Here is a 23,236-nt window from a genome sequence, read left to right as displayed (position 1 = left end):
TGACTGGTCGGCGTTTCGGTCGCACATGGAGGGAGTATGTCAGCAAGGGAACCCTTCAAGTCCGGAACACGAAATTCAAAAAGCCATGCAAGAGGCTACGCGTAGTTTCCAACCTTTCCCGAAATATGCAGAATTTGAAGCAGAACTGCAGCGACTACGAGCAATTCACCGGCGGGCTGAACGAAGATACAGGAGAACTAAATCCATCCATGATCTCCGAGAGGCAAGGCGGATGCAAAAGAAGATTCAACGTCGCATCGATGCACTACAATCTCAAAGATGGAAACGTTTCTGTGAGTCCTTGGATCCACGTCAGCGATTATCTCAAATATGGAGAACCGTGCGTGGGCTTCGCGTATCACCACAACAGCGTGTCCCTTTCAAAGCCCTCGCTTTGCACCAAGGTCGCAGCGAAATTGACATTGCTGAAGAATTTTGCTCAAGACTTTCCAGCTTGCAGTTCCAACGCGCAATTACACCATGTGCTACTCCTGTGCCACGGGATTCCCGCATGGATGTAATTTTTTCGCTTGAGGAGCTTGAAGCGGCACTGGCGACTTGCAGGCGCTCTTCGTCACCTGGCCCGGACGGGGTTACCTATGCGGCGCTCGCCAATCTTGGGCAGACAGCACGACTCATGCTACTAAACCATTACAACGAGTCTTGGCGCAACGGTTTGGTTCCACGTGACTGGAAATGCAGCCGCTTGGTTCCACTTCTCAAACCTGGCAAATCACCGTTAAACTTGTCATCGTACCGCCCCATCGCTCTGGCCAGCTGCATAGGGAAAATAATGGAACGAATGATTTTGACTCGCCTGGAATGGTACCTGGAAAGTTACAACGTGTACCCAGATGCTATGGCTGGCTTCCGGCGTGGGCGCTCATCCATAGATAATGTCATCGATTTGGTTACATTCGTTCAGCATCAAAAACGCCGGAAACGACTCACTGCTGCATTATTCCTAGACATAAAAGGCGCCTATGATAATATAGCACATTATGCCATTATACATGCTCTTACTGAAGCCGGAATCGGTGGCCGCACTTTTCAGTGGCTGTGCAGTTATCTGACCGACAGGCATTTCTTCGTGATGACCGAGGATGGCGCCACGACTCAACACCAAACGTGCCGTGGAGTACCACAAGGCGGAGTGTTAAGCCCGACGCTTTTCAACCTAGTGCTCGTTGGCCTAGTCCGATCCTTGCCCAACACAGTTCAGGTATCAATATATGCCGACGATATCTGCATTTGGGCGTCTGCCGTAACACGGCTGCAGGTACGAGCACGGCTGCAAAAGGCAGCTACGATAACATCTCTGTACTTGCGAAAACAGAACTTAGAGCTGTCTTCAGAGAAATGCTGCCTTGTTACATTCACTCGGAAGGAAATGAAGCGTTACAGTGTAAAGGTCAATGGGCAAGCAGTAGCAAATGCACGAAAACACCGCTTTTTAGGGGTAATTATTGACCGAGACCTATCATGGAGCCCGCATGTTTCATACCTGAAGAAGAGGTTATTGACAATAATACATCTCCTCAAATTTCTCGGCGGAAAGTCATGGGGCACTTCGGTGCGGTCAATGCTGCAGCTGTATAACGCCTTGTTCCTCGGCTTCGCAAGATACAGCCTCCCTGTGATTGGCAACACCTGCAAAACAAACCTGCGTGTACTCCAGGGACTACAAGCTCAGGCCCTAAGGACGTGTCTCGGTCTTCCGAGGTGTGCGTCTACAGCGGCAACGATCGTCGTAGCTCGAGATCACCCAATATCAACGTACTTGGCAACCGACGCTCTCAGGGCGCATATTCGGCACGTTGCCCGATTACCTTCTCACCATCTTGCCGCTCTACCCACAGAAAGGCCACACACAACTTTCAGTCGTTTAATTGATGCCAATCGCCCCTCATTGCCATCGAACTACATGCCTGCAGCAAGACCATCCTTACCTTTATGGTGCCTGCACAGACCTGACATACGCCTCACCATCCCAGGAATCATGAAGAAAGCCAACATGTCCTCGTTTGCCCTTAAGCAGGCCACGTTAGAACATTTACATGAGGTGCACAGTGGCCGCGTACACGTTTACATCGACGGTTCAGTTACATCTGCAGGCGCAGCTGCCGCTGTGCTGATACCAAGAAGATCCGTCAAGATACAGCTAAAGACGTCACATGTATCATCAACGACAGCTGCTGAACTCGTAGCCCTGCGTGCGGCTCTTCATTTTATTAAGGAGGAACCATCCCAGGCATGGTCAATCTTCTGTGATTCCAAGGCAGCCCTACAGAGTGTACTCTCAGCACCGCGCCATGGATCACATGAGCAGCTCGCCGCAGAGATCAGAGAAGTCCACCATCGACTAGTTGACGAAGGACACGATATAATATATCAGTGGTTGCCTAGTCACTGTGGCATACAGGGCAATGATCGAGCAGACGCAGCTGCCCGATCTGCCCATGACGGCGTCAACTGCGTTGCCATTCCTCTTTCGAGATCCGACGCAGCGAAAAAACTTGCCACACTTGCGCGTGACCTGACATTAGCCCAGTGGAATTCATCCGATTTCACAAGTGCACGCCTCCATACTCTGGACCCTAATTTACAGCTCCATATTCCGTCCGAGCTTCCACGACGTGACTGCACCCTTCTTATCCGTCTATGGCTTGGAGTAGCATTTTCAAATGCCTACTCTTTCCTTATCGGAATGGCCAACAGCCCACTGTGTGACTTCTGCGGGTGCAACGAAACGATCGAGCACCTTCTTTGTCAGTGCTCTCGTTTTAACCTACAAAGAACTGTCCTCTCAGCCACCTTAGACAAACTGGACAAGCGCCCAATGACAGAAGACAAGATCCTTGGAACCTGGCCCACGCGAACATCAGCGCGATCCGCTATGAAGGCGCTGCTGCGATACTTGAAAGACACGGGACTTTCTGACAAATTGTGACAGTACACTGTGTGGCGCAGGACTGTACGGTGACACTGCGTAAGACTAGGAATGCCTTTGCGGGTTGCGTGACAGTGCCCACAGAAATAGTTCGTGTGTACGTGCGTGTGTGTGCTTAGGTTTTTTTTTTCCTTTTTTTATCCTTCTTTCTTTCTCACCTATTGCATCCCCTTTCCCTTCCCCCAGAACAGGGTAGCCAACCGGAGATAATCTCTGGTTAACCTCCCTGTCTTTCCTTTGCCTTTCTCTCTCTCTCTCTCTCTTTTACGCTGAAAAAGGGACGAAGCTTCACTTACAACTTCGTCGGAGGCTTTATGTTCCTTGCTGAGACCGGGAACCGCCATATTGACGTTCTTTCTTACTTCGCACTCCTGGAATAAGTCGGATCAACTCGGGCATCGGCTTCTACCCTGTAAATGCACAGCACCACTGCGTCACGCGACCCTCGCTGACCTTTTACCGGCGCCGCTACTCTCGTTCCCAGTTTAGATGTTCGCGTAGATAAGGGAGCGACGCGGAAACCAGCCGCCTTGTTGGGCATGACACAGCATCCCGACAGCGTTACGTTTTTTTTCCTCTTTGATGCACCATTTCTGGCGCTGAGCTTTGAAGGTTCCGGGCAGTGATGTCGCTTTCAGTCTAAGCTGTCAGTCGCTTGGCGCGACTGGCCAAACGCGAGACCAAAGTAAAACCGGCGGCGGACGAGGAATTGGCTCAGGCGCCGAGCGATGCCATTCATCACGCTGTGGTTCCCCTCAAGAAAATGGCGAACGGATCTACTGTTGTTGGTACCAAGCAGAATCCAACCGCGTCCTCGCAGTATGCGTGAAGGACGTTACGGTGTAGAGGATATCATTCGGTACCCGCAGTGTGCCACTGGAGGACCTTCTTACGAAACCTGCGTAACTTGCGGACACTCGCGCGTAGTGTGAACGTCCCGCTGCTCTGAGCGGGATGACATAGCCTGCCCACATTCCTCTGGTCCCTGCCGTGCTCCAACTCGGATGGCAGCGGTACAGACCCCTCTCGAGGTTGCCGAGATCTCTCGAGTCTGCTCCAGGCAAACGTTCGACTGACCGCAGAGGATTAGGATGAGACACATGGTCAGAATTCTGTCGCATCTCGACCACACTCCGAGCTTGAAGGTGCGAGCGCCTCGGAGCATGCGGAGCTGGACCACGGCGCTCTGAGTGAACCCGGCGATTGTACTCGAAGCGCGCGATATCCGCCAGTCTCATACGGCGAGAAACCTCTTGAGGGTTCGAAAGTGACCAGTTCAATGTGTCACAAGTATATCAACGCGTTTTTTTGCAAAGCATCGAAAAGTCGGTTAGTGTGAATATAATGTTGCGTGGTGAGAGCTGCAAGTGAAGCTGAGGCGGAAAACTATTTCGGATGTTGTTTTACTGTCTTTATCAATTTCATTCAATTAAATTCAGTTATCAATTTCAACTAATCAATTTTAAAATTTTGGTCGACGTCGAATAGGTCTAGCACTTACCTGGTGCTGGGTCGGCGGTGATCACGGAGGCCGCGGCCCCATGCGGAGGCCTGTCCATTGCACTGCGGTTGGCTGAAGCACGCCACTTCCCCAACTCGGTGTAGCTGGAGCATGCAATTTTTGGCAGTGGCGCTAGGCGTGCGCGCCAGCCCCCATTATGAAAATCAAAAGCGAGACATGGTGTAGCGTTAACCACGTGAGTGAGTGAGTGAGTGAGTGAGTGAGTGAGTGAGTGAGTGAGTGAGTGAGTGAGTGAGTGAGTGAGTGAGTGAGTGAGTGAGTGAGTGAGTGAGTGAGTGAGTGAGTGAGTGAGTGAGTGAGTGAGTGAGTGAGTGAGTGAGTGAGTGAGTGAGTGAGTGAGTGAGTGAGTGAGTGAAGAAACTTTATTGCAGGTCCGGTAAGGACGCGAACTCGTCGCGCACCCGGCTAGTCCCACGTCGGGACCGGCAGGTCTAGCCACCAGCCCGGTCGCGGGCACGCCGGACAGCCAGGATTTGTTTTTCTAGAGCGGGACTACGCAGAAGCGAGTCCCACTCCTCCCTGAAGAACTTGGGGTATATCGGCCCGCACTCCCAGAGCATGTGCGCTAGAGTGGAGGTCTGCCCGCAGGAGGGGCAGGCGTCGTCGCGATACACGTCCGGGTAAGCCTCGTGGAGAACGGACAGACACGTATACGTGCTGGTCTGCAGAAACCTAAGCGAAACGGCTTGCGCCCTATTCAACTTGGAGTGAGGGAGTGGAAAGACCCTTCTAGGCATGTAGAATTTAATAATATCGTTGTGAGTAGCGGGAGCGTCCCTGTGGCCGTAGGGAGGAGGGGAGTCGGTGCTTCTTGCAGAGGAAGCGCGGTCGGTGAAGTCACGCGCAGCCTCGTGAGTAGACTCACTGAGGTTCGGGGGAGCACCCTTGACCGACCCTACGTGAGCGGGAAACCAGTGAATGGAATGATGTGTGAGAGCATATCGACTCGAGCTGCTAAGAAGACGAGCAGCTTGCTTGGCAATGCAACCCTTCTGAAAAGCCCTAAGTGCCGTTTTGGAATCGCTATATATCTCGGACCCACGACCGTCTAGCAGGGCGAGGGTCATGGCGGCTTGCTCGGCGACTCCGGGGTCTGAATTGCGAATGAAGGCGCTATTGGAAATCTTGCCGCTGGAGTCGACCACAACGATGGCAAAGGTCTTCCCATCGCTGTACTCCGCGTGTGTTCCCTGACCTAGAGTGGCTAAAAAAAAACTCAGTGCCCTTCCACTGTGAAGAAGGATGACCAGCGAAGCTGTGAATGTAGGCCCTTTAATGGCGAATTGAAAATCAAATTTCAGGTGTTATTGAGTGCAGAACAAACGGTGCGCAACATTTTCATTATCATATAATCAGTTTTGGCAGATACAACAGCAACCGTTTTTACTTCAACTAGGTCAGCCGACTTCGCAATAACGATGCATTCATCTGCGCATGAACTTTAAGTTTCTTCCGGTGTGTGACAGCGCAGGATAGAATTCTCATCTTGCGTTCAGGGCTGCGATTTCTCACTCAGTAAAACAAGACGCACCGTTAACTAAAATGAATTCATATTTGAGGCTTCGCGTGCTAGCTGAAATCAGGACATCCCGATGAGGCACGATGTCGTGAGGATCCAGATAAATTTAAAACCATCTGAGGTTCCAACTATAATTCCACGGCGTTTCTCTATTTATTTTTTATTTATTTTTTGCATTTTGCCCCCATCGAAATACGGTCGCCACGGCTGGGATCGAGCTGGATAACTGGATAGCATGGCAGATGAAAACAGCGCGCTGACTCTCTCACACATTTGCTCGCATAAGTTCTCATTTGCAGCTCAGTCTGCAAAGCCTTACTCTAGTTCAATTTAAAGGTTTGTCAGCACGATGATCTTCTGTCATGAACATCACCTTAAATATATTTTGTTACTTTGCCGCCTTCCAAGATTTCATTTCAATTGACCTGTCGACCTGCACCACATGCCGACGTTTCAGACATGGCGCCATTTTCCAACACTGGCCTTCGCCTACTTACCTGGTGCTGGGTCGGCGGTGATCACGGAGGCCGCGGCCCCGTGCGGAGGCCACTCCATTGCACTGCGGTTGGCTGAAGCGCGCCACTTCCCCAAGTCGGGGTGGCTGGAGCATGCAATTTTTGGTAGTGGGGCTAGGCGTGCGCGCCAGCCCCCATTGTGACAATCAAAAGCAAGACATGGTGTAGAGTAGTTTAAAGAACTCAGTGCCCTTCCACTGTGAAGAAGGATGACCAGCGAAGCTGTGTATGCGGGCCCTTTAATGGCGAACTGCACCCCCGCCGCAGGTCGGCCCACGTATGGGAAGTTTTTTTTTTTTTTGTGCTTACCACAACGACACGAAAATTAAGTACGCAGCTTCGCTGTAAAAGGCCTTTAAAACGTTACTCATTCCTGCGTAGGTTGAAATTATTCGCGTGCGCTTTGTCTTCATTAGCATAAGACGTTTCGATTTGGCTTGGCTACGACTTGGCTTGCGCCGCTATTTCGCGCACCTACAATGAGCGGACCAGAGAGAAGAGAGATTCGCCGCGCCTCGCATGCACCCTGCTCTTCAGGAGTCGTCACAATACATGGCCTTCCCATAGTGCACTGCGACAACACAAATCAGTTGCTTGGCGGGCCCTGCTTCGTATGCTAGAGTCATGCTGCCGTCGTCGTTACCCGCCGTGGTTGCTTAGAGGCTATAGTGTTCGGCTGCTAAGCACGAGGTCGCGGGATCGAATCCCGGCCATGGCGGCCGCATTTCGATAGGGGCGGATACGCCCGTGTACTTAGATTTAGGTGCACGTTAAGGAACACCAGGTGGTCCAAATGTCTGGAGTCCCTCACTAAAGCGCCCGTCATAATCAGATCGTAGTTTTGGCACAGTGACAGCGCTAAAGCCACAGCGCCACAGCGCTAAAGCAACGGAAACAGGTAAAGGGAGAGGGGCTGAAAGAGTGTGGCGACGGCGCCTGTGCACGTGGTCTGCGCTTCTGTGGCTATGACGTCGCGCGCGTCCGACGTGCCGGGGCGGCTGCAGCAGCGGTTGCGGCAGGTGCGTGACAGGTGTGGTGACCGCGGCGGTGCTTGTGTCGCCGTATTGTGGTGTCGATGAAAAAAAAGTCGCAGCTTCGTCCGAAAGCCCAAGCATCAATTGCCACAGCAAATGAGTAGACAGCTATACCATGTAAGGATAGTAGCCCTATGGGCGTTATAAACACGTAAACATTAATTTACTAACTAAATTAACAAACATGGTGTCACGCGCGCACAAGCAAACAAGAACACATCTTACTCGATGACCGCGCACACTCGCTGTCAAAACGCTGGAGGGAGGAAGCGCGGCAGCAGCAGCGAGCGAATCGACCTTCGTGCTGCCTCTCGCTTCAACGCGAACTTAGCGGCGAGAACTCGGTGCACACGAAGCTATCAGTACTCGGCGCACTCCGCTCCCAACGCAGACCGCTTTCAAGGCAAGGATCGCGCGGCCGCACCTAAGCAGCCCCCGCCGGAGTAGAACTCCCTCGCCCTTACTACTGTCCCCATCGGAACCTTCCAAGCGATGGAGGAAGGCGCTACCGCCCCGCTTTCCTTCCTTGCGCACGCGAGGTTGAGCCATCATCGGTGGCTCACCCTCGCACGCTTTCACTCGCACATACAGCACACGGCGCGCCGCGACGATTTTATCGCCCTTGGACTTTATATGGAGCCTCACGGCGACGCCGATGGCGGCGGAAGAGATGAGTCAGGAGTGTTCTTATAATTGCTATCGTAATAAAAATGTATGTGCGGTGACCGCGGCGGCACTTGTGTCAGCGCATTGTGCTTATGTATGAAAAAAAAAATTAGATGATTTCACAATGTGTGTAGCCCATGTATTCGGCCCACGTATGCAGCCTAAACAGCCTCGCTGGTGATCCGTCTTCATATGAATGCTGCGGCCTCACAAATTTGTTTGCCTTGAACACGAAGCTCTTGCAAGAAATTCGAACTTCATACTATCTTCTTTTTTTTTCAACTGATCAGCTGAACCTTCAAAGCTTCAAATATTTTTCGGCTACACTATGTCAGCTATAGCGTCTAGGAAAAGCTTAAAAAGGTGCGAGGGCGGCACGCATAGCGTGGGGAGCTAGCCGCCAGAATAGCTATCTCAAGGACTGCTGCTGACGAGGGCGAAATACCTTCGTGTAATTATAATAACCCTAATAGGACTACTTTCGAAAGAACAAAAAAGGAAACGGCCCAGAGGGCTATACTACGAGAGCTATGACTGATAATTTTCTATGTATATATGTATTCATCTCATCTATGGGATCGCATGCGCGCGTTGTTGCTTTGTCTCTAAGAATCAAGGAGAGGAAAGCAAAATTGCAGCGCCGTGGTTTTAAAGCGCACCCGTGGTAGAGAAACGGAAGGCGATATAAGCGTGCGTGGCTATGATACGCACACGACAAACTGCCTCAACATAGTTAGACTTGAGGGAAATCTTCGTTAACAAATGAAGATGTTGTGCCGAAACTGTGCCGAAACGAAACTGTTGTGCCCTCGCAACCTTGAGCGGTCGGAAAGCGCGTTTTCCCCTCTGGGCCGGTGGAGAAGGGAGGCTTCGTTACGGCCGCGAAGTTTCCCCACATCTCAGAAAGATGCCTGGAGGTGGTCCCGTGCTGACGATGCCCTCTCGGTGAGCGCATAATTCCCCCCTCATCTCTTAAGAGGTTCAATACTTACAGGCATTTGTCTCGCAAACCATATTTATTTCAAAGGAATTTTCCATGTCTCAATAATTTCTCTCGTCGTATTCGAGTGCTGATTGCCGTGTTATAGCTTGTTACTAAAGCTTTCCCCTCAAGTCTAAATATTTTAAGGCAGTTTGTCGTGTGCGTATCATGGCCACGCAGGCTTATATCGCCTTAAACTGGCTCTTTTAACTACTACACGCAGAGACAAAGCAACAGCGCGCGCATTAGATCCCATAGATGAGATGAATATTTACAAATATTATTAGGGCTATAATTATATTCGAATGCTGATTGCTGTGCTATCGTTTGTTAACGAAGATTTCCCTCAAGTCTAACTATTTTGAGGCAGTTTTTCGTGTGCGTATCATAGCCAAACACGCTTATATCGCCTTCCGTTTCTCTACCACGGGTGCGCTTTAAAACCACGGCGCTGCAATTTTGCTTTCCTCTCCTTGATTCTTAGAGACAAAGCAACAACGCGCGCATGCGATCCCATAGATGAGATGAATACATATATACATAGAAAATTATCAGTCATAGCTCTCGTAGTATAGCCCTCTGGGCCGTTTCCTTTTTTTTTTCGGAAGTAGTCCTATTAGGGTCCTATTAGCGCATATTTTCCCCCTCATCTTCCCCCCCCCCCCCTTTTTTCCTAAGAAATCCACTGTCGCGGACAACATCAGTTTCTTTCCACGTAAGTATGAGGCTCGGAGCAGTAGCTATGGCGCTTGACAGTAACCTGGGGCCTGACGAACCAACCGACTGAGCTATCTTTCCGGGCAACATCCAAGGGTCATGAGTTCAAATCACCTGTCATGTTCTTTTTAGAGGGCAGCTCTGTGGCGTCCGTTCCTGGGTTTCGCGTCGTCGTCGGCGTTGTCGTCGGCCTCGTAACCAGCTCCGCCCCCCTTTCATCCCCCCAGCGCTAGCAGCGACCGACTGATACCGCTGGATGCCGCTGACGCCGTTAGAGAGTCAAGATAACGTGACTGCATAGAACACCGTCGCCGCCATGCAGAAAGAGGAGGAAAGGGTCCCCCCCCCCCCCCTGTTCTTGTGTGGCGGATAGGGTGCTCTTCAGTTGCCGACGCGCCGGTTATTTCACGTAGGCCCCGGCACGTCGACGAATACGTGACCACCTTCCCACGGCTAGACCTGGTTCTTAGCGCTGCGGAAGCGAGGGTATCATATTGTTTGTGTCGGCATCGGCGGCGTTGTCCCTGAAACCAACTCCGCAGCTGGGGTTGACTCACTATCGGCGTCAGCGGCATCAGTCAGTCGCTGCTATCTCTTCCCTCCTCCCTTTATCGTGTTGTCCGCTTGCTGCGCGCGCTTCTGCCCCCATCGTTTGCCGCTGGGTGTACACGCCGCCCCCCTCCCCCCTCTTCCTGCGAGTCTCCGGTTGTCAAAGCGCCGGCTCGAACTTAATTCCTTTCTTCGCTCCTCCTCCAATGCAACCCCTGTGCGGTGGCAATCAGAGAGCCAGATCGGTGGCGGCGGATCTGTATATGTGCACCGCCCGAGCCGAAATTGCCGCTGCCGTTCGCCCTGTGCGGTGGCAATCAGAGAGCCAGATCGGTGGCGGCGGATCTGTATATGTGCACCGCCCGAGCCGAAATTGCCGCTGCCGTTCGCCACTGCGAAATTATCTGCCAGTTCTTTCTGAGCCATGAGCGAGACGACCGATGGAAGTCCTCCGTCTGCTGCTGCTGCTGCTAAACGAGCTGCCAGAGCAAAGGCCCAGCGCCGTCGCCGTCAGAATCCAGAGGTGCGTGCCGCCGAAGCAGAAGCTTACCGTCGCCGCCGTCGAGATGATCCAGGAGTACGCGTCGCAGAAGCAGAGGCTAAGCGCCGCCGCCGAGAAGACCCTGCCGTTCGCGCCGCCGAAGCGGAGGCTCATCGCCGCCGTCGAGAGCAACCAGCAGTAAGCGAGGCTGAAGCAGAAGCTCATCGCTGCCGCCGAGAAGACCCTGAAGTGTCGTGCACTTCCTGCAACTCGCATTAACCGTCCATCGATCCACACCGATGTTAGTAGTGGGGGACTTTAATGTTGACATAAAGACAAACAGCAATTTCCTAACACTTATGCGGGAGAACATCCCGTTCCTCTCGCTCGTAACGCGTCCCACGGCTGTGACAACCTCGCGAGGCACTTGTATAGATCTCGTCTTTGAGAATCAAGCATTGGTGTACCAAGTCGAACATATATCAGTCTATTTCTCCGACCACAAAGCTTCCTTCATGACTGTCAAGAACTGTTAGTGGAGTCTTTGTTAAAGGAATACGTGTGAAAAATAAAAAAAAATTCTGTGATAGCGCATACATGTGTTGCTCGATTTCTTTGCCTCAATCTATCGAAAAGGTGAAACAGCTTATTTGCTGCGCTCAAATTTCGCATTAGGAAGTAACGTAATCGTCGGTAATTTTTTTCCTCTTTTTTCTATTTTTTTTATGTCATTTCCTTTATTTTATGACTGCACGGGAACCCTCTAATATATATATATATATATATATATATATATATATATATATATATATATATATATATATATATATATATATATATATATATATATATCATCATCATCGCCTGGTTACGCCCACTGCAGGGCAAAGGCCTCTCCCATATTTCTCCAACAACCCCGGTCATGTACTAATTGTGGCCATGCCGTCACTGCACACTTCTTAATCTCATCCGCCCACCTAACTTTCTGCCGTCCCCTGCTACACTTCCCTTCCCTTGGAATCCAGTCCGTAGCCCTTAATGACCATCGGTTATCTTCCCTCCTCATTACATGTCCTGCTCATGCCCATTTCTTTTTCTTGATTTCAACTAAGATGTCATTAACTCGCGTTTGTTCCCTCACCCAATCTGCTCTTTTCTTATCCCTTAACGTTACACCTATCATTCTTCTTTCCAGAGCTCGTTGCGTCGTCCTCAATTTGAGTAGAACCCTTTTCGTAAGCCTCCAGGTTTCTGCCCCGTAGGTGAGTACTGGTAAGACACAGCTATTATACACTTTTCTCTTGAGGGATAATGGCAAACTGCTGTTCATGATCTGAGAATGCCTGCCAAACGCACCCCAGCCCATTCTTATTCTTCTGATTATTTCTGTCTCATGATCCGGATCCGCAGTCACTACCTGCCCTAAGCAGATGTATTCCCTTACGACTTCCAGTGCCTCGCTGCCTATTGTAAACTGCTGTTCTGTTCCGAGACTGTTAAATATTACTTTAGTTTTCTGCAGATTAATTTTTAGACCCACTCTTCTGCTTTGCCTCTCCAGGTCAGTGAGCATGCATTGCAGTTGGTCCCCTGAGTTACTAAGCAAGGCAATATCATCAGCGAATCGCAAGTTGCTAAGGTATTCTCCATCAACTTTTATCCCCCATTCTTCCCACTCCAGGTCTCTGAATACCTCCTGTAAACATGCGGTGAATAGCATTGGATGGATCGTATCTCCCTGTCTGACGCCTTTCCTTATTGGGATTTTGTTGCTTTCTTTGTGGAGGACTACGGTGGCTGTGGAGCCGCTATAGATATCTTCCAGTACTTTTACATATGGCTCGTCTTCACCCTGATTCCGTAATGCCTCCATGACTGCTGAGGTTTCGACAGAATCAAATGCTTTCTCGTAATCAATGAAAGCTATATATAAGGGTTGGTTATATTCCGCACATTTCTCTATCACCTGATTGATAGTGTGAATATGATCTATTGTTGAGTAGCCTTTACGGAATCCTGCCTGGTCCTTTGCTTGACAGAAGTCTAAGGTGTTCCTGATTCTATTTGCGATTACCTTAGTAAATAGTTTGTAGGCAACGGACAGTAAGCTGATTGGTCTATAATTTTTCAAGTCTTTGGCGTCCCCTTTCTTATGGATTAGGATTATATTAGCGTTTTTCCAAGATTCCGGTACGCTCGATGTTATGAGGCATTGCGTATACAGGGTGGCCAGTTTCTCTAGAACAATCTGCCCACCATCCTTCAACAAATCTGCTGTTACCTGATCCTCCCCAGCTGCCTTCCCCCTTTGCATATCTCCCAAGGCTTTCTTTACTTCTTCCGGCGTTACCTGTGGGATTTCGAATTCCTCTAGACTATTTTCTCTTCCATTATCGTCGTGGGTGGCACTGGTACTGTACAAATCCCTATAGAACTCCTCAGCCACTTGTACTATCTCATCCATATTAGTAATGATATTGCCGGCTTTGTCTCTTAACGCATCCATCTGATTCTTGCCAATTCCTAGTTTCTTCTTCACTGTTTTTAGGCTTTCTCCGTTCTTGAGAGCATGTTCAATTCTATCCATATTATACTTCCTTATGTCAGCTGTCTTACGCTTGTTGATTAACTTCGAAAGTTCTGCCAGTTCTATTCTAGCTGTAGGGTTAGAGGCTTTCATACATTGGCGTTTCTTGATCAGATCTTTCGTCTCCTGCGATAGTTTACTGGTATCCTGCCTAACGGAGTTACCACCGACTTCCATTGCACACTCCTTAATGATGTCCACAAGATTGTCGTTCATTGCTTCAACACTAAGGTCCTCTTCCTGAGTTAAGGCCGAATACCTGTTCTGTAGCTTGATCTGGAATTGCTCTATTTTCCCTCTTACCGCTAACTCATTGATCGACTTCTTATGTACCAGTTTCTTCCGTTCCCTTCTCAGGTCTAGGCTAATTCGAGTTCTTACCATCCTGTGGTCACTGCAGCGCACCTTGCCGAGCACGTCCACATCTTTTATGATGCCAGGGTTAGCGCAGAGTATGAAGTCTATTTCATTTCTAGTCCCGCCGTTCGGGCCCCTCCACGTCCACTTTCGGCTATCCCGTTTGCGGAAGAAGGTATTCATTATCCTCATATTATTCTTTTCCGCAAACTCTACCAATAATTCCCCCCTGATATTCCTAGTGCCTATGCCATATTCCCCCACTGCCTTGTCTCCAGCCTGCTTTTTGCCTACCTTGGCATTAAAGTCACCCATTAGTATAGTGTATTTAGTTTTCACTCTACCCATCGCCGATTCCACGTCTTCATAGAAGCTTTCGACTTCCTGGTCATCATGACTGGATGTAGGGGCCTAGACCTGTACAATCTTCATTTTGTACCTCTTATTAAGTTTCACAACAAGACCTGCCACCCTCTCGTTAATGCTATAGAATTCCTGTATGTTACCAGCTATATTCTTATTAATCAGGAATCCGACGCCTAGTTCCCTTCTCTCTGCTAAGCCCCGGTAGCACAGGACGTGCCCGCTTTTTAGCACTGTATATGCTTCTTTTGGCCTCCTAACTTCGCTGAGCCCTATTATATCCCATTTACTGCCCTCTAATTCCTCCAATAGCACTGCTAGACTCGCCTCACTAGATAACGTTCTAGCGTTAAACGTTGCCAGGTTCATATTCCAATGGCGGCCTGTCCGGAGCCAGTGATTCTTAGCACCCTCTGCAGCGTCGCAGGTCTGACCGCCGCCGTGGTCAGTTGCTTCGCAGCTGCTGGGGACTGAGGGCCGGGGTTTGATTGTGTTGTTCATATAGGAGGTTGTGGCCAAGTACTGCACCAGGGTGGCCAATCCTGCTCTGGTGAGGGAGTGCGTTACCGGTTCTGGTCACCGGGATCAGGCCACACTCCAGGCCTGTTTATGCAATTGTATCAACACGCGGATTTGTTTTTTTTTTAATCCGGTGGAAAATTGCCGGCACCGGGATTCGAACCACGGACCTCTTGCACGCGAGGCGGGTGTTCTACCTCTACGCCATACGCCACCGCTGTAATCTGTAGGGTTATATATATATATATATATATATCCTCAATTAGGTATGACGACACATGTGCAAGTCATAAATACCAGGTTCTCTAGTCGAGTGCCATCCGTGCGGTATAACCGATCTCAGATTGGTCAACCTTGACTGATCAAATAGGGCACCACTGCAGGTTAAATGAGGCGTACAACTCCTGCGGGACCCGCCGTGGTTGCTCAGTGGCTATGGTGTTAGACTTCTGATCACGAGGGCGCGGGCTCGGATCCCGGCCACGGCGGCCGCATTTCGATGGGGGCGAAATGCGAAAACACCCGTGTACTTAGAATTAGTCGCACGTTAAAGAACCCCAGGTGGTCGAAATTTCCGGAGTCCCCCACTACGGCGTGCCGTATAATCAGAATCAGTTTTGTCACGTAAAACCCCATAACCTAATTTTTTTAATTTAACTACTGCGGGGACGGTAGAGTATCTGTCTCCAGTGCAAGAGGACCGTGGTTCGAATCCCGGTGCCGCGCTATTCTCCACCGGAAAATACCAAAAAAAAACGTGTGTTGAGAAAATCGCACAAACAGGTCTGGAGTGCGGCCTGATACCGGTGACCAGAACCGGTAACGCACTCTCTCACCAGAGCAGGATTGGCCACCCTGGTGCAGTACTTGGCCACAACCTCCCATATGAATACAACAATCAAACCCCGGCCCTCAGTCCCCAGCAGCCGCGAAGCAACTGACCACGGCGGCGGTCAGATCTGTGACGCTGCAGAGGGTGCTAAGAATACCTGGCTCCGGACAGGCCGCCATTCGAATCTGAACCTGGCAACGTTTAACGTTAGAACGTTATCTAGTGAGGCGAGTCTAGCAATGTTATTGGAGGAATTAGAGGGTAGTAAATGGGATATAATAGGGCTCAGTGAGGTTAGGAGGACAAAAGAAGCATATACAGTGCTAAAAAGCGGGCACGTACTGTGCTACCGGGGCTTAGCTGAGCGATGAGAACTAGGAGTCGGATTCCTGATTAATAAGGAAATAGCTGGTAACATACAGGAATTCTATAGCATTAACGAGAGGGTAGCAGGTCTTGTTGTGAAACCTAATAAGAGGTACAAATTGAAGGTGGTACAAGTCTATGCCCCTACAAGCAGTCATGATGACCAGGAAGTCGAAAGCTTTTATGAAGACGTGGAATTGGCGATGGGTAAAGTCAAAACAAAATACACTATACTGATGGGCGACTTCAATGCCAGGGTAGGCAAGAAGCAGGCTGGAGACAAGTCAGTGGGGGAATATGGCATAGGCTCTAGGAATAGCAGAGGAGAGTTATTAGTAGAGTTTGCAGAACAGAATAATATGCGGATAATGAATACCTTTTTCCGCAAGCGGGTTAGTCGAAAGTGGACGTGGAGGAGCCCGAATGGTGAGACTAGAAATGAAATCGACTTCATACTCTGCGCGAACCCTGGCATCATACAAGATGTAGACGTGCTCGGCAAAGTACGCTGCAGTGACCATAGGATGGTAAGAACTCGAATTAGCCTAGACTTGAGGAGGGAACGGAAGAAACTGGTACGCAAGAAGCCAATCAATGAGTTAGCGGTAAGAGGAAAACTAGAGGAATTCCGCATCAAGCTACAGAACAGGTATTCGGCTTTAACTCAGGAAGAGGACCTTAGTGTTGAAGCAATGAACGACAATCTCATGGGCATCATTAAGGAGGGCGCAATAGAAGTCGGTGGTAAAGCCGTTAGACAGGAAACCAGTAAGCTATCGCAGGAGACAAAAGATCTGATCAAGAAACGCCAATGTATGAAAGCCTCTAACCCTACAGCTAGAATAGAACTGGCAGAACTTTCTAAGTTAATCAACAAGCGTAAGACAGCGGACATCAGGAACTATAATATGGATAGAATTGAACAGGCTCTCAGGAACGGAGGAAGCCTAAAAGAGTGAAGAAGAAACTAGGAATAGGCAAGAATCAGATGTGTGCGTTGAGAGACAAAGCCGACAATATCGTTACTAATATGGATGAGATAGTTCAAGTGGCTGAGGAGTTCTACAGAGATTTATATAGTACCAGTGGCACCCACGACGATCGTGGAAGCGAAAATAGCATAGAGGAAATCGATATCCCGCAGGTAACGCCAGAAGAAGTAAAGAAAGCCTTAGGAGCTATGCAAAGGGGGAAGGCAGCTGGGGAGGATCAGGTAACAGCAGATTTGTTGAAGGATGGTGGTCAGATTGTTCTAGAGAAACTGGCCACCCTGTATACGCAATGCCTCATAGCCTCGAGCGTACCGGAATCTTGGAAGAACGCTAACATAATCCTAATCCATAAGAAAGGGGACGCCAAAGACTTGAAAAATTATAGACCGATCAGGTTACTGTCCGTCGCCTACAAAATATTTACTAAGGTAATCGCAAATAGAATCAGGAACACTTTAGACTTCTGTCAACCAAAGGACCAGGCAGGATTCCGTAAAGGCTGCTCAACAATAGACCATATTCACACTATCAATCAGGTGATAGAAAAATGTGCAGAATATAACCAACCCTTATATATAGCTTTCATTGATTACGAGAAAGCGTTTGATTCAGTCGAAACCTCAGCAGTCATGGAGGCATTACGGAATCAGGGTGTAGATGAGCCATACGTAAAAATGCTGGAAGATATCTATAGCGGCTCGACAGCCACCGTAGTCCTCCACAAAGAAAGCAACAAAATCCCAATAAGGAAAGGCGTCAGACAGGGAGATACGATCTCTCCAATGCTCTTCACCGCATGTTTACAGGAGGTATTCAGAGACCTGGAGTGGGAAGAATGGGGGATAAAAGTTGATGGAGAATACCTTAGCAACTTGCGATTCGCTGATGATATTGCCTTGCTTAGTAACTCAGGAGACCAATTGCAATGCATGCTCACTGACCTGGAGAGGCAAAGCAGAAGGGTGGGTCTGAAAATTAATCTGCAGAAAACTAAAGTAATGTTTTACAGTCTCGGAAGAGAACAGCAGTTTACGATAGGTAGCGAGGCACTGGAAGTGGTAAGGGAATACATCTACTTAGGGCAGGTAGTGACCACGGATCCGGATCATGAGACTGAAATAACCAGAAGAATAAGAATGGGCTGGGGTGCGTTTGGCAGGCATTCTCAAATCATGAACGGCAGGTTGCCACTATCCCTCAAAAGGGAAGTGTATAACAGCTGTGTGTTACCAGTACTCACATATGGGGCAGAAACCTGGAGGCTTGCGAAATGGGTTCTGCTGAAATTGAGGACGACGCAACGAGCTATGGAAAGAAGAATGATCGGTGTAACGTTAAGGGATAAGAAAAGAGCAGATTGGGTGAGGCAACAAACGCGGGTAAATGACATCTTGGTTGAAATAAAGAAAAAGAAATGGACATGGGCCGGACATGTAATGAGGAGGGGAGATAACCGATGGTCATTAAGGGTTACGGACTGGATTCCAAGGGAAGGGAAGCGTAGCAGGGGGCGGCATAAAGTTAGGTGGGCGGATGACATTAAGACGTTTGCAGGGACAACATGGCCACAATTAGTACATGACCGGGGTAGTTGGAGAAGTATGGGAGAGGCCTTTGCCCTGCAGTGGGCGTAACTAGGCTGATGATGATGATGATGTCAGCTAGGCTATCATTCTTTATTTGCGCCTTCTGGATATGCCTGCGTTGGGAGAAAAGAACATTCAAGCATTGATCTTTGCCTCGATTCTACCGGGGCCAAAAGCACTCAAAGTTTTCAAGTATCTGAAAACTTGGCTATTTTGGCAGTCACACTACTTTATTGCCTTGCCCACTGCGTTAGACAAAGCGCCTTTGAAGAAATATGTCAATTGGTGCCTCCTTGCGCAGCTGGGCAAGAAAAATATATTTTCGTAGAAATGATCGACAACTCTTGGGAAGAAATAAAATAAACGTGGAGAATAACTTCTTGTCTTCAACAAACACGTGGAAATATTTTTGATCTGTAACGTAAAAAAAATGCTGGCTGACTTGCCGTGGAATGACCCTGCTGCAAAGTGTCAACTACTGCGTCACGGGCGTACTTCCGAAAGCACCCGCTAGGTGGCTATCAGTTGCGCCTCTACTAATGGTTTAAGGGCATGCCTCTATAGGCGGTGCTCTAGGTGTCTACCGACTGCGCCGTGACCACGAGCTCGGCAGCGCATCGCCACAGCCACTAAGCGGGTAGCATGATAGATAAAGCCAGCACACTCACTTTCTCGCGTTTGCTCGCATTTATTCTCACCTGCACTCCAAACTGCAAAAAGTCACTCAAGTTTACTTTATAGGTTTGTGAACACGAAGCCTTTCCGTCACCTGAAATCAGCTTAAAGATCTTTCGCGACTTTGCTGCCTTCCCAGATTAACTTGCTAGTGACTTGTCTACTTGTACCACATGTCATCGTTTCAGGCATGGCCCCGTTTTCTGACGCTGGTATCCGCATACTTACCTGGTGCTGGGTCGGCGGTGATCACGGAGGTCGTGGCCCTGTGCAGAGGCCACTCCATTGCACTGCGGTTGGCTGAAGCACGCCACTTCCCCAAGTCGGGGTAGCTGGAGCATGCAATTTTTGGTAGTGGGGCTAGGCGTGCGCGCCAGCCCCCATTGTGAAAATCAAAAGAAAGACATAGCGAGACGTATAGGGTGGTTCAATGAAATATGCATTTATTTTGCACATACATAGTATCAGGCACGTACCCAGGATTTTTTTTCGGGGGGGGCCCACCAGCTCCATCATCATCATCATCACATTCATCATCATCACCATCATCATCATCATCATCATCCTGTTTTATGTCCATTGCAGGACGAAGGTCTCTCCCTGCGATCTCCATTTACCCCTGTCCTGCGCCAACCGATTCCAACTAGCGCCCGCGAATTTCCTAATTTCATCGCTCCACTTATTGTTTTGTCGTCCTCGATTGCGTTTTCCTTCTCTTGGTACCCATTCTGTAACCCTAATGGTCCAACGGTTATCTAACCGGCGCACTTCATGACCTGCCCAGCTACATTTTGTCCTCCTGATGTCAATTAGAATATCGTCTATACCCGTTCGCTCTCTGATCCAAACCGCTCTCTTTCTCTCTCTTAACGTTATGCCTAGCAATCTTTGCTCGATCGCTCTTTGCGCGGTCCTTAACTCATTCTCAAGTCTCTACCCCATATGTCAGCACTGGCAAAATGCACTGATTGCACACCTTACTTTTCAATAATAATGGTAAGCTTCCAGTCAGGAGCTGGCAATGTCTGATGTATGCGATCCAACCTATTTTTATACTTTTGTGAATTTCCTTCTCATGATCAGGGTTCCCTGTGATTAATTGACCTAAGTAAACGTACTCCTTCACAGTCTCTAGTAGCCGACTGGCGATACTGATCTCTTGTTCCTTTGCCCGGCTATTTATCATTATCGTCATCTTCTGCATATTAATATTCAACCCCACTCTTACACCCTCTCTGTTAAGGTCTCCAATCATTTGTTGTAACTCGCCTGCATTGTTGTTGAATAGAACAATGTCATCGGCAAACCGAAGGTTGCTGAGATATTTGCCGTCGATCTTTACTCGTAAGCCTTCCCAGTTTAATAGCTTGACTTCTTCTAAGCACGCAGTGAATAGCTTTGGATAAATTGTGTCTCCCTGTCTGACCCATTTCCCTATAGGTATCTCCCCGCTTTTCTTGTGTAGAATTAAGGTAGCTGTAGAACCTCTGTATATATTCTTACGCGAAGGACGAGCCAGTAAGACGAGAAACTATTTACAGATTATATTTACAACAACGGTTGCAGCGCTGACCGGTTAGATTCACAGCGCAAGCCCAGTTCGTTCTTCCTCCTCTTTTCTGGAGTGATGGCGCCCACGCACCTCGTTCAAACAAACAAATACCAAACGCATGTAGCAATATTTTTCAAGCTTTTCACGTAAGCGTTCTGTAGTCCTTGATTACGTAGTGCCTCTAGACTGCTGGTATCTCTACTGAATCATATGCATTTCCGTAATCTATATAAGCCACATAGAGAGGCTTATTGTACTCTGCAGATTTCGCGATAACCTAATTGATGACATGGATGTGATCCATTGTAAGGTATCTCTTCCTGAAGCCAGCCTGTTCCCTTGGTTGACAAAATCCAGTGTTGCCCTTTCTCTTGGAGATTACTTTGGTAAATATCTTATATGATACTGGGAGCAAGCTAATGGTCCGATAATTTTTCAATTCTTTAAGGTCTCATTTTTTGTGGATTAGTATAATGTCTGCATTCTTCCAGTTTTCTGGGACCCTTGCAGTCGATATACACTTCGTATAAAGAGCCGCCAGTTTTCCAAGCAATATGTCTCCTCCATGTTTGATTAAATGAACTGTTATTCCACCTTATCCTCCCGCTCTTCATCGTTCCATGTCTTGCAGGGCCCTTCTGACTTCATCGCTACTCATAGGAGAGTTTCCGTATCCTGTTCATTACTGTTTCTAAGTGAGGTATCGGGACTCCTATGGGTACTGTATACAGGTCAGCTTAGAATTTTTCCGCTGCTTTTACTGTATCTTCGAGATTCCTTATGATATTATCCCTCTTATCTTTTAGTGCATACGTCATGGTTTGTCCTATGCCAGGTTTCTTTTTTACTGATGTCAGGCCGCGTTCATTTTTTTACGGCTTCTTCAGTCTTTCACATGTTATAGTTTCGAATATCAGTTATTTTCGCCTTGTGGATCAGTTTGACAGTTCCGCGAATTGCGTAACGCTCTGCGGCCGCCAGTCCCATACAAACGCGTAGAGCGCAGGACTCTGCGATTCTAGACGTACTGCGCTCACCGAGAAAGGTTAGAAAAACACCCACATAAGCACAGCAGAGAAGTGGCTGCGTGAGGCGGTTCGACCGATAACTGTAGAAGCGTCATTCAAAGCAAGTAATTATTCTCCACTTCCAGCGGCGTTTTCTCTACTTCCTTTTTAAATAAAAAGATGTTGATCCATAAATATTCTCATAAACAACGGTTAACATTTTTATTATTCGCTTTTGCTTGCGGTTTGGTTGTTGCGCGTTTGCTCTCTCCCTTTGTAGATCGCTTAATTTCTCAACTCCTTGCGATTTTTGTTTCCGGTTTCCAATTTTGCACGAAAAGTGCAATACAATTAAGGAAAAACAGACGAGGTAACTGGCGACAGTCATCTTGCTTATGGGTTTAAGGGTTATTGCAGGGTTTCATGATGGACGCTCTTTCACATCATTTTATTACCCACCTTATCTAACCCATATCACGTGTATATGGTTCCGGGCATCGGCCAGTCGCGGCGAGCCGTAACTCAAGGAAATAATGAAGCAAAGGGAAAAGTTAAAGGCAATTGATATTTTCTCCGGCCGCAACTCGTTCCATGAGAGTACATACCAGCTGAGTAACAGCCGCATCCCTCTCCTCGTTCCAGGATAAGCCTAAACAAAGAAGGTTGAACTAACAAAAGCAACAGCTATGCGCGTGACGGTTGAATAGATGGTGACAACTGAGCGCATCTCGAGTTAATCGCGCGGGTGCGGAATCTATGAGAAAACTGTCCTTCACACTACAAGAAATGCCGATAACTACCGCCATCTAAAAGGAGTGAAAAAGGCAGCATAAGGCTGAACGATGAACCGCTGCCAAGTCTCAACATTAATCTGGCGGCGCTTTAGGAATGTGTGAGGAGTGGTGGCGTGGGCGGGGAGGAGGGGGGGGGGGGTATGCCACTTGATTTCGGGGGGGGCCCGGGCCCCCCCGGGCCCCCCCCTGGGTACGTGCCTGCATAGTATCATAGTATCAACTGAGCCATGCGCCATTACAACAGTTATTTTTTGTGCCACACGAGAGCTTTTTTTTCTTTTATTTTCCTTTTTTGTTACGACGCGGCGACGGCAGGGTCACCAGTTTTCCTTAGTGTTTTTTTTTTTTTTACAGCGAAGGTATTAATGGCTAGTGCCTCCAGTCTAGTCTACACGCAATCTCTCCAGACAGTTATACGTCCCGGACATGTCCCTGGTGTAGCAACCACACAGCGACACCCGCGCACATAACACACGAATGTACCGACCGTCCGGGCGACACAATTTCGCCACGAGTCACAACACATAAACTCACTACGTGGTCTTGGGAGGCGAGGCTCTCCGAACTGAACCTGGGAAGCCAACTGGCGACCCTCGACCAGGCCCGGCGAGCCGCGATCGCCAGTGGAGCCCGGTCAGAGGGAACCACCCAGGAAGAAACCGCGCAGCGGT

The 23,236-nt window shown here is 48.8% G+C and overlaps 3 non-coding genes across 3 annotated transcripts; all 3 read left to right on the top strand.

Annotated features, from left to right (window-relative positions):
- Positions 1–4,443: 4,443 nt before the first annotated feature.
- Positions 4,444–4,606, top strand: LOC135921407 (U1 spliceosomal RNA). Its single transcript, XR_010570536.2, has one exon. It is a non-coding gene; the product is annotated as a U1 spliceosomal RNA (small nuclear RNA).
- A 1,874-nt stretch (positions 4,607–6,480) lies between these two features.
- On the top strand, positions 6,481–6,643 carry LOC139056574 (U1 spliceosomal RNA). The gene has a single exon (XR_011512455.1). It is a non-coding gene; the product is annotated as a U1 spliceosomal RNA (small nuclear RNA).
- A 12,789-nt stretch (positions 6,644–19,432) lies between these two features.
- Positions 19,433–19,595, top strand: LOC135921406 (U1 spliceosomal RNA). Its single transcript, XR_010570535.2, has one exon. It is a non-coding gene; the product is annotated as a U1 spliceosomal RNA (small nuclear RNA).
- Positions 19,596–23,236: the final 3,641 nt, after the last annotated feature.

Source organism: Dermacentor albipictus, chromosome 2 (genome assembly GCF_038994185.2).
Source record: "Dermacentor albipictus isolate Rhodes 1998 colony chromosome 2, USDA_Dalb.pri_finalv2, whole genome shotgun sequence".
Taxonomy (NCBI): domain Eukaryota; kingdom Metazoa; phylum Arthropoda; class Arachnida; order Ixodida; family Ixodidae; genus Dermacentor; species Dermacentor albipictus.
This window is presented reverse-complemented; position numbering and strand designations above follow the sequence as displayed.